Source organism: Meriones unguiculatus, chromosome 12 (assembly GCF_030254825.1).
Source record: "Meriones unguiculatus strain TT.TT164.6M chromosome 12, Bangor_MerUng_6.1, whole genome shotgun sequence".
In the NCBI taxonomy this organism is placed as follows: domain Eukaryota; kingdom Metazoa; phylum Chordata; class Mammalia; order Rodentia; family Muridae; genus Meriones; species Meriones unguiculatus.
In genome coordinates this window covers 5,051,302-5,063,917 of record NC_083360.1, presented here as the reverse complement: position 1 = coordinate 5,063,917, position 12,616 = coordinate 5,051,302, and positions in this window count along the sequence as shown.

Genomic DNA, 12,616 nt, shown 5'->3' with positions numbered 1-12,616 from the left:
GAACTCTCGGCCATAAAACACAGTCATTGTGTTTCCCAGGTGAGAGGATACCCCACGGCGGGGGATTCAATCAGCTTTTAACTCACCCGGCTAAACCGCGGAAGAGATCCCGGTTCCGCCAGACGCTTGGCTGCCGGCCGCCAGCCCCAGCCCCAGCCCAGAGCCACAAGCCAGTGTCTCTGGTCAAGGTCCCAGACTGAACCTTGGGCACCACACTATCAGAGACTGGAATTTTCAGTCGAGAGATAACCCCAGGGTACAGGAAACGATTGGGACCGGCCTTAGGTCACCCAGACATCCCCTGGAAAAAACTCGGACGGGTTCCACGGGCACCCCTGGAGCCAGGCCGGAGCCGGGGACCCAGGTTCCAGCACAAAGCCCTGCCTGCCTGCGTGCCTGATTCGCCGCCGGAGATAGAAACGGCGGGTCTGATCTCAGAGCACTCAGCTCACCCCCAACCTGAAAAGGTCCCCGGAAAATTACCCATCTGAGGGAAGCACTCAGGCCCCCAAAAGCCGCAAAGGCAGACACAGGCAGTTTCTGCGCACCAGACAGCTGGCAGAGACTGAGCCGCCCTCACACAGCTGTGCTCCAGGCACAGGCAAATTTCTGTGGCCAGCCAGCTGGCGGACACTGAGCAGTGTGCACCAGGGCAAAAAAAGACACTAGGAGTCCGTGTCTCCAGAGAATCCACGGGGAAGGAAGGAAACTGTACTGATCTAAATCACCCAATCCTTCCCTAGAAAAAGTCTAGTAGTCTAGTGGGGCCGAGGCGCCAGCACTCAGCTGTGCTCCAGACACAAGCACAAACAGTTGAGGCGCGCCTGATGTCCAACTGGGTCACAGCAGCTGATCATTAAATTTGCAACAAGAAACCCAGAAACAGGGCAGCTGCCCTCAGGACTTCCCTGGGTGAGAGGAGAACCCTCTTGACTAACAAAGACCACAGTTACCACTCAGGTCTATCTATATCCTTGAGGTGAGCAACTCCTGAAAAAACACCAGCCATCCAGGGACTATACCCAAAAAGCTGAGAAGACATCCTTCAGGAAAATCCAGCTTTCTGCAAAGGGGATTCTCTCCACCACAGGATACCCAGGAACCACCAGAAAATAACCCCAAACTCCTAAGATAAAACAATGGGTAGAGGCCAGCGTAAAAGCTCAAGCAACAAAAAACAGAGCAATATGGCATCTCCAGAACCCAGTTACCCAGGGGCAAGTAGCCCTGGACACCCCACCATAACTGAAATCCAAGAAGATGACCTAACAAGTATGCTCATGAAGATGATAACAGAGGAAACAAATAAGATTCGTAAAGACATAGAGGAAGATAAACTCAAACAGAATATTGCCATCCGTAAAGAAATAGAGGAAGCTGCAGCCAAACAGTTTATGGCCTTTAGAAAGGAAATGCTTAAAACACTGAATGAAATGAAAGAAACAGAGTTGAAGGAACTAAAAGAAAAACAGGAAAGTACAATCAGACAGGTGAAGGAAGTAAACAAAACAACTCAAGACCTGAAGATAGAATTGGAAAAATTAAAGAAAACACAAATGGAAGAAATAATGGAAAGGAAGAATCTAGGGAAGAAAACAGGAACTACAGAGGTAAGCATAACCAACAGACTACAAGAGATGGAAGAAAGAATCTCAGGTGTAGAAGATACAATGGAAGAAATCGATGTATCTGTCAAAGAAAATGTTAAATCTGAAAAATTCCTGACACAGACCGTCCAAGAAATGCAAGACAATATGAAAAGACAAAACCTAAGAATAATAGGTATAGAAGAAAAAGAAGACTCCCTTCTCCAAGGCCCAGAAAATATTTTCAACAAAATAATTGAAGAAAATTTCCCCAAGCTAAAGGAGAGGCCAATTAGAATACATGAGGCCTACAGAACACCCAGCAAATTTGACCAGAAAAGAAAATCCTCCCGCCACATAATAATCAAAACAGTAAGTATACAGAACAAAGAAAAAATACTAAAAGCTGCAAGGGAAAAAGGCCAAGTAACATATAATGGCAAACCCATTAGAATCACACCTGACTTTTCAACAGAGACTATGAAAGCCAGAAGGGCCTGGACAGATATCATGCAGACCCTAAGAGAACACAGATGTCAGCCCAGGCTACTATACCCAGCAAAACTCTCAGTCCTCATAGATGGAGAAAACAAGATATTCAATGACAAAAACAAATTTCAACAATACCTACAAACAAATCCAGCATTACAGAAGACACTGGAAGGGAAAATACAACCCAAGAAAGCTAGCTACATTCAAGAAAACACAGGAAATAAATAACCTCACTTCAGTAAAACAAAAAGCAACCAAGCACACAACTTGATGACCACAGCCAACATCAAAATCAAGAGATCTAACAGCCACTGGTCATTAATCTCTCTCAACATCAATGGACTCAACTCTCCAATAAAAAGACACAGATTAACAGAATGGATACGTAAACAAAACCCAGCAATCTGTTGCATACAAGAAACACACCTAAGACACAAAGATAGACATTACCTGAGGGTAAAGGGTTGGAAGACGACTTTCCAAGCAAACGGACCCAAGAAGCAAGCAGGAGTAGCCATTCTAATATCTGATAAAATAGACTTTCAACCAAAATTAATCAAAAGAGATGGGGAAGGACACTTCATACTCATCAAGGGAAAATTCCACCAGGAAGACATCACAATCCTGAACATCTATGCCCCAAATACAAGGGCACCCACATTTGTGAAAGATACATTGATAAAATTTAAAGCACATATAGATCCACACACATTAATAGTGGGAGACTTCAACACCCCACTCTCAACAAAGGACAGGTCAACCAAACAGAAATTAAACAAAGAAACAATGTCTCTGACAGAGGTCATGAATCAAATGGACCTAACAGATATTTACAGAACTTTACACCCAAACACAAAAGAATTTACCTTCTTCTCAGCACCTCACGGAACCTTCTCCAAAATAGACCACATAGTGGGTCACAAAGCAAACCTCAACAAATACAAGAAGATTGAAATAATCCCATGTATCTTGTCTGATCACCATGGAATAAAGCTGGACCTCAACAATAACAGAAATAACAAAAAGCCTACACACACATGGAAACTGAACAACTTGTTACTAAATGACAGCTGGGTCAGGGAAGAAATAAAGAAAGAAATTAAAGTCTTTCTAGAAATCAATGAAAATGAAGACACAACATACCTGAACTTGTGGGACACAATGAAAGCAGTGCTAAGAGGAAAGTTCATAGCACTAAGTGCCTTCAAAAAGAAATTCGAGACAGCTCATTCAAGCACCCTAATGGCTCACTTAAAAACCCTAGAAAAAGAAGAAGCAGACACACCAAGAAGGAGTAGACGGCTGGAAATAATCAAACTCAGGGCTGAAATCAATCAATTGGAAACAAATAAAACAATTCAAAGAATCAATGAAACCAAGAGCTGTTTCTTTGAGAAAATCAACAAGATCGACAAACCCTTAGCCAGGCTAACTAAAAGGCAGAGAGACACCACCCAAATCAACAAAATCAGAAATGAAAAGGGGGATATAACTACAGACACTGAGGAAATCCAAACAATCATTAGGACTTACTTCAAAAGTCTATATGCCACAAAATTTGAAAATCTAAATGAAATGGACAATTTTCTTGATCGATTTGACTTACCAAAGCTGAACCAGGACCAGGTAAATCAACTAAATAGACCTATATCCCCCAAAGAAATAGAAGCGGTCATCAAAAGTCTCCCATCCAAAAAAAGCCCAGGACCAGATGGCTTCAGCGCAGAATTCTACCAGACCTTCAAAGAAGAGCTAACACCAATTCTCTTCAAACTATTCCACAAAATAGAAACAGAAGGAATAATACCAAATTCATTCTATGAAGCCACAGTCACCTTGGTACCTAAACCTCACAAAGACTCAACAAAGAAAGAGAATTTCCGGCCAATCTCCCTTATGAACATTGATGCAAAAATACTTAATAAAATACTTGCAAACCGAATCCAAGAACACATCAAAGATATTATCCACTATGACCAAGTAGGCTTCATCCCAGGTATGCAGGGGTGGTTCAATATACGGAAATCCATCAATGTGATCCACCATATTAACAAACTGAAAGAAAAAAACCACATGATAATCTCCCTAGATGCTGAAAAAGCCTTTGACAAAATCCAACATCCATTCATGTTCAAAGTATTGGAGAGATCAGGGATACAAGGCACATATCTAAACATAGTAAAGGCGATATACAGCAAGCCTATAGCCAACATCAAACTGAATGGAGAGAAACTTAAAGCAATCCCACTGAAATCAGGGACAAGACAAGGCTGCCCACTCTCTCCATATCTCTTCAACATAGTGTTGGAAGTCCTTGCTAGAGCAATAAGACAGTTGAAGGAGATCAAGGGGATACAAATTGGAAAGGAAGAAGTCAAATTATCACTATTTGCAGATGATATGATAGTATACGTGAGTGACCCCAAAAACTCTACCAGGGAACTCCTACAGCTGAAAAACACCTTCAGCAAAGTGGCAGGATACAAAATTAACTCAAAAAAATCAGTAGCCCTCCTGTATACAAAAGACAAAAGGGCTGAGAAAGAAATTAAGGAAACAACACCCTTCACAATAGCCACAAATGACATAAGGTACCTCGGAGTAACCCTAACCAAGGAAGTCAAAGACTTGTATGAAAAAAATTTCAAATCTCTGAAGAAAGAATTAGAAGAAGATATGAGAAGATGGAAAGATCTCCCATGCTCATGGCTTGGTAGGATTAACATAGTAAAAATGGCCATCTTACCAAAAGCAATCTACAGATTCAATGCAATGCCCATCAAATTACCAACACAATTCTTTACAGACCTGGAAAGGAAAATTCTCAACTTCATATGGAATAACAAGAAACCCAGAATTGCTAAAACAATCCTCTACAATAAAAGATCTTCTGGAGGTATCTCCATCCCTGATCTTAAGTTGTACTATAGAGCAACAGTTTTAAAAACTGCATGGTACTGGCATAGAAACAGAATGGTGGATCAATGGAACCGAACAGAGGACCCAGAAATAAATCCACACACTTATGGACACCTGATCTTTGACAAAGACGCCAAAACCATACAATGGAAAAAAGATAGCATCTTCAACAAATGGTGCTGGTCTAACTGGATGTCTACATGTAGAAAAATGAAAATAGATCCATACTTGTCACCCTGCACAAAACTGAAGTCCAAGTGGATCAAAGACCTCAACATAAAACCAGACACATTAAATCGGCTTGAAAAAAAAGTGGGAAATACCCTAGAACTCATTGGTACAGGGGGAAACTTCCTGAACAGAACACCAACAGCACAGGCTCTAAGAACAACAACCAATAAATGGGACCTCATGAAACTGAAAAGCTTCTGTAAAGCAAAGGACACCGTCATCAAAACAAAGCGACCACCTACAGATTGGGAAAGAATCTTCACCAACCCTTTATCTGACAGAGGACTCATATCCAGTATATATAAAGAACTAAAGAAGCTGAAAAGCAGCAATCCAAGTAATCCACTTAAAAAATGGGGAACAGAGCTAAACAGAGAATTCTCTGTAGAGGAATACCGAATGGCAGAGAAGCACTTAAAGAAATGCTCAACCTCATTAGCCATTAGGGAAATGCAAATCAAAACAACCCTGAGATTTCACCTTACACCCATGAGAATGGCCAAGATCAAAAACTCAAGTGACAACACATGCTGGAGAGGTTGTGGAGAAAGGGGAACCCTTCTCCACTGCTGGTGGGAATGTAAACTTGTACAACCACTCTGGAAATCAATCTGGCGCTTTCTCAGACAACTAGGAATAGCACTTCCTCAAGATCCAGCCATACCACTACTGGGCATATATCCAAAAGAGGCTCAAGTACACAAAAAGGACATTTGCTCAACCATGTTTGTAGCAGCTTTATTTGTAATAGCCAGAAGCTGGAAACAACCCAGATGCCCCTCAACTGAAGAATGGATGCAGAAATTGTGGTACATCTACACAATGGAATATTACTCAGCAATGAAAAATAAGGAAATCATGAAATTTGCAGGTAAATGGTGGGATCTGGAAAGGATCATCCTGAGTGAGTTGTCTCAGAAGCAAAAAGACACACATGGTATATACTCACTCATATAGACATACAACATAGGACAAACCCACTAAAACCTGTGCATCTAAAGAAACTAAGCAAGAGAGAGGACCCTAACTAAAACGTCCAATCCCCATCCAGAAAGGCAAAGAGGATGGACATCAGAAGAAGAAGAAAACAGGAAACAACCTAGGAACCTACCACAGAGGGCCTCTGAAAGCCTCTGCCCTTCAGACTATCAAAGCAGATGCTGAGCCTGATGGGCAACTGTTGGGCAGAGTGAACGGAATTTTAGGTAAGAACTGGGAAATAGTAAGAGCTGGAGAGGACAGGGTCTCCACAAGGAGAGCAACAGAACAAGAAAATTTGAACATAGGGAACTTCCCAGAGACTCATACTCCAACCAAGGACTATTCATGGAGATAACCTAGAACCCCTGCACAGATGTAGCCCAGGGCAGTTCAGAGTCCAATTGGGTTACATAGTAATGTGAAGAGGGACTGCCTCTGACATAATCTGATTGGCCTGCTCTTTGATCACCTCCCTCTGGGGGGGGGGGGGGAGCAGCCTTACCAGGCCACAGTAGAGGACAATACAGCCACTTTTGATGTGAACTAACAGACTAAGATCAGAAAGGAGAGGAAAACCTCCCCTATTAGTGGACTTGGGGAGTGGCATGCAAGCAGAGGGAGGAGGGAGGGTGGGATTGGGATGGGAGGAGGGAGGGGCTTATGGGGGGATGCAGAATGAATAAAGTGTAATTGATGAAAAATTTAAGAAAAAAGGGAAAAAAATAATTTAAGAACCTTAAATGACTTTCAAAATTGGAGGAAAACATGGAGTTAGTCAATTGGCATGGAGCACGTCTCGCCCCTGGGAGCAATGGTCTCCTGAACCTACTCAGACCTCGGACACCACCACTGCTAGTTCTAGAACTGACGCAGGATGTTCCAACGAGGGGTTAAGGCTTCTCATAATATTTCCTATAAGCCCACACCTGTTTGTCTATATCCCCCATTTTTATTCATTATTAGCCAGATAGAGCCAAGTAATTGTGGTAATGATACTTGCTTTTTTGCCCAATGCTGGAATGCTAGTAAAGTTACGTATGCCCTGGTTACTCGCATGCCTCACTGGGTGCCTATTCCCATTGATGCCCCTCACGCTATGACTCTCTTCAGACAGAAAAGGGATCTTGGAACTACAGCCACCATTGTTACTACCATCTCATTGACGGCTGTTGGAGCTACCACCAGGGCATTAGCCATGAGTCATACTGGGCAGACTGTTCAGACCCTGAATAATCATTTAGCCAATGTAGCTCATGCCTTAGTTGTACATAAAGGAATTAATGCTCAACTAAAAGGAAGCTTGATGGTGTTCAATCAGAGGATTGACCTCTTGCAGGAGCAAATTGATACCCTATGGCAAATCGCTCAACCTGGCTGTCAATGAAAGTATGCTGGACTTTGTGTCACTAGCATACAACATGAGAATTTTTCCTGTGCTGCAAATCTGTCTAAACAATTGTCGAGCTATATTTTAGGTAATTGGACTGGAGAATTCAATACTACGATGGAGCAGCTGAGAGTGGCCATTGTCACAGTAAATTCTACCAGAGTGGACGCAGGACTAGCCACAGGATTATCAACATGGATTGCTGCAGCCATGAATCATCTGAAGGAATGGGCGGGCATGGGAGTGTTAGCAGGCCTTCTGGTGTTGGTCTCCTTGGTTTGCCTGTGGTATATATGCAAGATTAGAGTCTCACAACAGTGTGATGCAGCCATGATCATTCAGGCCTTTACAGCCATTGAAGCAGGACATTCTCCCCAAGCATGGTTGGATACCATAAAAAGCTAAAATGATACGCTCAGGATGCGAGGCTAAGCAGTGCACTCAGGGTCAGCCGCTTTGGACCCAGAGAAGAGCATGTCTGATTGCATGCGGGTTGATGCCCCAGGTCCCGCCTCTGAGAAAAAGGTATCGGACGGGTCTGATGCTCTTTGGGTGGATGACACCTAAATGAACATCGGTACAAAGTCCCAATTTATTTCTAATATCAGAGATCAGACCTCTACTCTTGCCTGATGCGTCTAAAACAAAAAGGGGGAACTGTAGAGAGCTGCGGAATGCTATGCCTTAAAGATGGAGCTGGTTTCCGCCTTCCACCTTCCCGATGGTGAGTGCTCTCTGTCACGAATAACTCCACATTTGGCTAAGGCCGAGGATCTGGCTTGCTTCCATGTATGTGGACCTATCTGCATTGCCCCCGTGGCACGCCTGGGTTGGCTACCCAGAGGCTATTTAAGCTGTGGGCTGGCTTTCCCCAGGGTCCGAGGATTGTTCAATGTTCCTGAATAAACTGCATTGAAAAAAAAATAAAATAAAAGGAAAAAAAAAACAATGAGGATCACTAAAAAAAAAAAAAAAGGGTTGAAAAGATGGCTCATTGACTAAAAGGATTTCTCATGACCCTGAAGACCTAAATTTGATCTCTGGAACTCATTCACTCTTGCAAGTTGTCCTCTGATCTCCATACATGTGCCATAGGAAGCACACACATATCTACACACACTCACACACACACAAACACTAAATAAATAGATGAATAGATAAATATCATAAAATCTTAAGAGTAGGACTAATGACTTGGTAAGATAAAGACACTCTGGTAGGTCTGTGTTTAGCCTTGAAAAATATCAATGTGTAATTAGGTTCCTTAGATATTTACCCATTTCATACAAGGGGAAAGTTTTATGCAAATCAGTTTGCATTCCTTTGAGAGTCAAGGAGGTATAAATTTTGTAAGCCATCACTGTTATGGAGTGGTGCGTACACGAGTGAGAGACAGAAGGCAAGCAGAGAGAAGAAAGAGCTAACTTGTCCTTAGAGTTTCACTTCCCTTTTACCTCCGGATGAACATAAAACAATATGTTTCTTGTGGCTGTTTCTGATTAGTAATTAGCAAAACCTGAACTAACAGTAAGACCCTCAAAGGGATGGACGTGAATGATGCACATAGTTTATGCAGAGACTGAGGGTGTGATTTATTTATAAACTAATGAATTAATTCATGAGAATCTGGATTCGGTTAGAAGATTAAGCCTGTTCACCATGTAATCTTTGCTTGGAGAACATATAGTTTAGAGGTTTTTAACCATCTGGTAATTGAGATCATTAGACAAAAGCTAGGCTGGTTTTCTTTTCTATTCTCAGAATTACCCTGAAGCCAAGTATAAGGACTACATTTTACCTGTCAAAATTGATACACATTTTTAGAACAAGTATAATATCTGGAAAATGGTTGAGCTTTCTCCAAACAACCTTGATGCTGTTTTTTCAGAAAGAAAAAGAAACATTTTACTTATCATCAATAAGATAAACATAAACATATGTTTAAAGGAAAAAACCTCCAATTTACAATTCAGTGGAGAAGACTTTAAAATATAGTTTTATGTAATTAACAGAAATTTAATATGTAGGAATAAACCAAAACTGCAGGAGATAGTCATTCAAATGAGACTAATATTACTAAAATTATTTGAAAATCCTACAGAATACTTTCTTATTTTCTTTTTTAATTTTAATGATTTATAGTAATTAGAGTTTATTCACTTTGTATCCCAGCTGTAGCCCCCTCCTTCATTCCCTTCCTATCACCCCCTCACTCCCTCATCTCCTCCCATGACCCTCTCCAAGTCCACTGATAGGGGAAGTTCTCCTCCCTATCATCTGACCCTAGACTATCAGGTCTCCTCAGGACTGGCTGCATTGTCTTCCTCTGTGGACTGGTAAGGCTAATCCTCCCTCAGGGGTGGGGTGGTCAAAAAGCAAGTCACTGAGTTCATGTCAGAGACGGTCCCTGTTCCCCATACTAGGGTACCCACTTGGATACTGAGCTGCCATGGGTTACAACTGAGCCGAGGTTCTAGGTTATCTTCATGAATGGTCCTTAGTTGGAGTATCAGTCTCAAAAAAGACCCCTTTGCCCAGTTTTTTTTGGTTCTGTTGTTCTCCTTGTGGAGCTCCTGTCCCTTTCAGGTCTTTCTATCCCCCCCCCCACTATCATAAGATTCCCTTCACTCTTTCAAAAGTTTGGCCATGAGTCTCAGCATCTGCTTTGATACCCTGCTGGGTAGAGTCTTTTAGAGGTCCTCTGTGGTAGGCTCCTGTCCTGTTCCCTGTTTTGTCCCTCTTCTAATGTCTGTCCCATTTGCTGTTCTGAGTGAGGATTGATCATTTTACTTAGGGTCTTTCTTCTTGCTTAGCTTCTTTAGTTGTACAGATTTTTGTAGGTTTATCCTATATTATATGTCTAATATCCACTAAGTGAGTATATACCATGTGTGTCTTTCTGCTTCTGGGATACCTCACTTGGGATGATCTTTTCTAGTTCCCATCATTTGCCTGCAAATTTTATAATTTCCTTGTTTTTAATTGCTGAGTAGTATTCCATTGACTAGGATGAGAAAGTGTAAAATTCTCAAAGATACGGAAACCTTGAATGGGAAGTACTTATATTCTGTGTGGTTAAAAGGGGAAGTTTTAAAGAGGAGGCACGAATCTTAAAATGACTTGTGTTGTCTTCCTTACTTGTACTTTAGTTTGGATCTCAGATCATCTATGGTTTCCCTGTTCAATATCTGGGCATGAAGGTAGTGCTAGTGAATGATAGTAAAACATTTCTGAGCAAAGGACAGAGGGAGGTCTTTAGGTTGCTGGAGGTATGCTCATGAAGGGAATCATGAGCCCCTGGCCCCCTTCCTCTCACTTTTTCTCTTTTGCTTCCTGGCCACAGGGTGAGAAATATAGCTTCATTAAACACTAAAAATAAACTGTCATTGAATAACCTCTACAAAGTTTTAAACTAAAGTAATGAGTGCTCCTCCCATATCTAGAATAGAAACTTCAGAAACCCAGAATCAATTGTAAAACATTCACTTCATTATTTGCTTTTTCGGGTGTTTTCTTTTATAACAAGGGCTGACCAACAAATCTTAGATTTTTTATGACTTGATACTGCTTATATTCTCGGGCTTGTATTCATGATAACCCTCACTATATAAAAACATCATTAATAAGCAATGACCACCAAAATTTTAGACCTTAGTATGTTTTTTTTAATATTAAAATCCAGCATGAAGAAGAGAGTCCTGTAAACGACATCAATAAATATAAGAATAATATGTATACATGCAATTAACTATGAATTAAAATGCAAATGTTTTTGCCATTTGTGCTCTTAAGACCCTTCATTAGAATGCTTAATTTTAGTCAATGTAGACTTTTTTTTTTTCCAAATTCTGCAGGGTGTCAGCTGGTTTTTGTTTGTTTGTTTGTTTTTAGCTGATACCATTCCTACAGGTGTCATGAGAAATAATTATAGACACATGTGTTCTACAGATTCAGTCAGTCAGAGCATTGCTTGAGGAACGAAACCGGGTCTCTGTCTTCCACACAGGGAAACCACTAAATAAGCATCTGAATAAGAGTTTTCTGACTCAGATGTAGCCTGTGGTAGCTCAGTAACCAATTGGTTTCCCAAAGTGAGGGGAACAGGGACTATTTCTAACAGGAACTCGATGACTGGCTCTTTGGTCTCCCCACCCCCGAAGGGAGGAGCAGTCCTGTTAGGCCACAGAGGAGGGCTTTGCAGCCAGTCCTGAAGATACCTGATAAATCAGGATCAGATGAATGGGGAGGAGGTCCCCCCCATCAGTGGACTTGGAAGGGGCACGGTGGAGATGAGGGAGGGAGGGAGGGAGGGAGGGAGGGAGGGAGGGAGGGACTGGGAGGGAATGAGGGATCGGGACAAGGCTGGAATACAGAGTTAATAAAATGTAACTGATAAAAAAAAAAAAAAAAGAGTTTTCTGACTGAGTGAATAAATGCAGTGAGCAAGGAAGTAGACAGCTTGTGGATCTGCTGCACCTATTCCTGTGCTCATGCAGAAGGTGATATAGAAAATGCAGAAATAGAGGAGATATCATATTTTGAGAAATAGCGAACCTTTGGCAAACATTGCCTGTGGCCATTCTAGTTCTAGTTGTTTGAGCCTTACAAAGGCAGAATTGGGGCTTCCGTCGCCTGAGGGGAGGCTTCTAAGTGTTAGAGAGAAGAGTGTCAGAAAGAAGAAGTGATGCAATTTATTTTAGGTGTTTCTCCTTAAAACTAGTTATAAGAACAGATTTTAAAATGCCAGAAATTACCCAATATGTAAAATAATACTGATAATAAAAGTAATATATGTTTGTTAATCATTAAACATTACTGTCCAAGAAAATACAAAACTGCAATTTTATTTTGATACTGTTGAAATGAATAGTAGAATATGATAATTTCTAGCCCTATGAGATTTTCTTTGTGGTATGTCCAGTCTCTCAGGATGGAGGTAATACACCTTGGGACGAAGAGCACAGATGCTGGATTTGGGATGCTTCAATTCCACCACAGCAGCTGAGTATCAGACTCAACA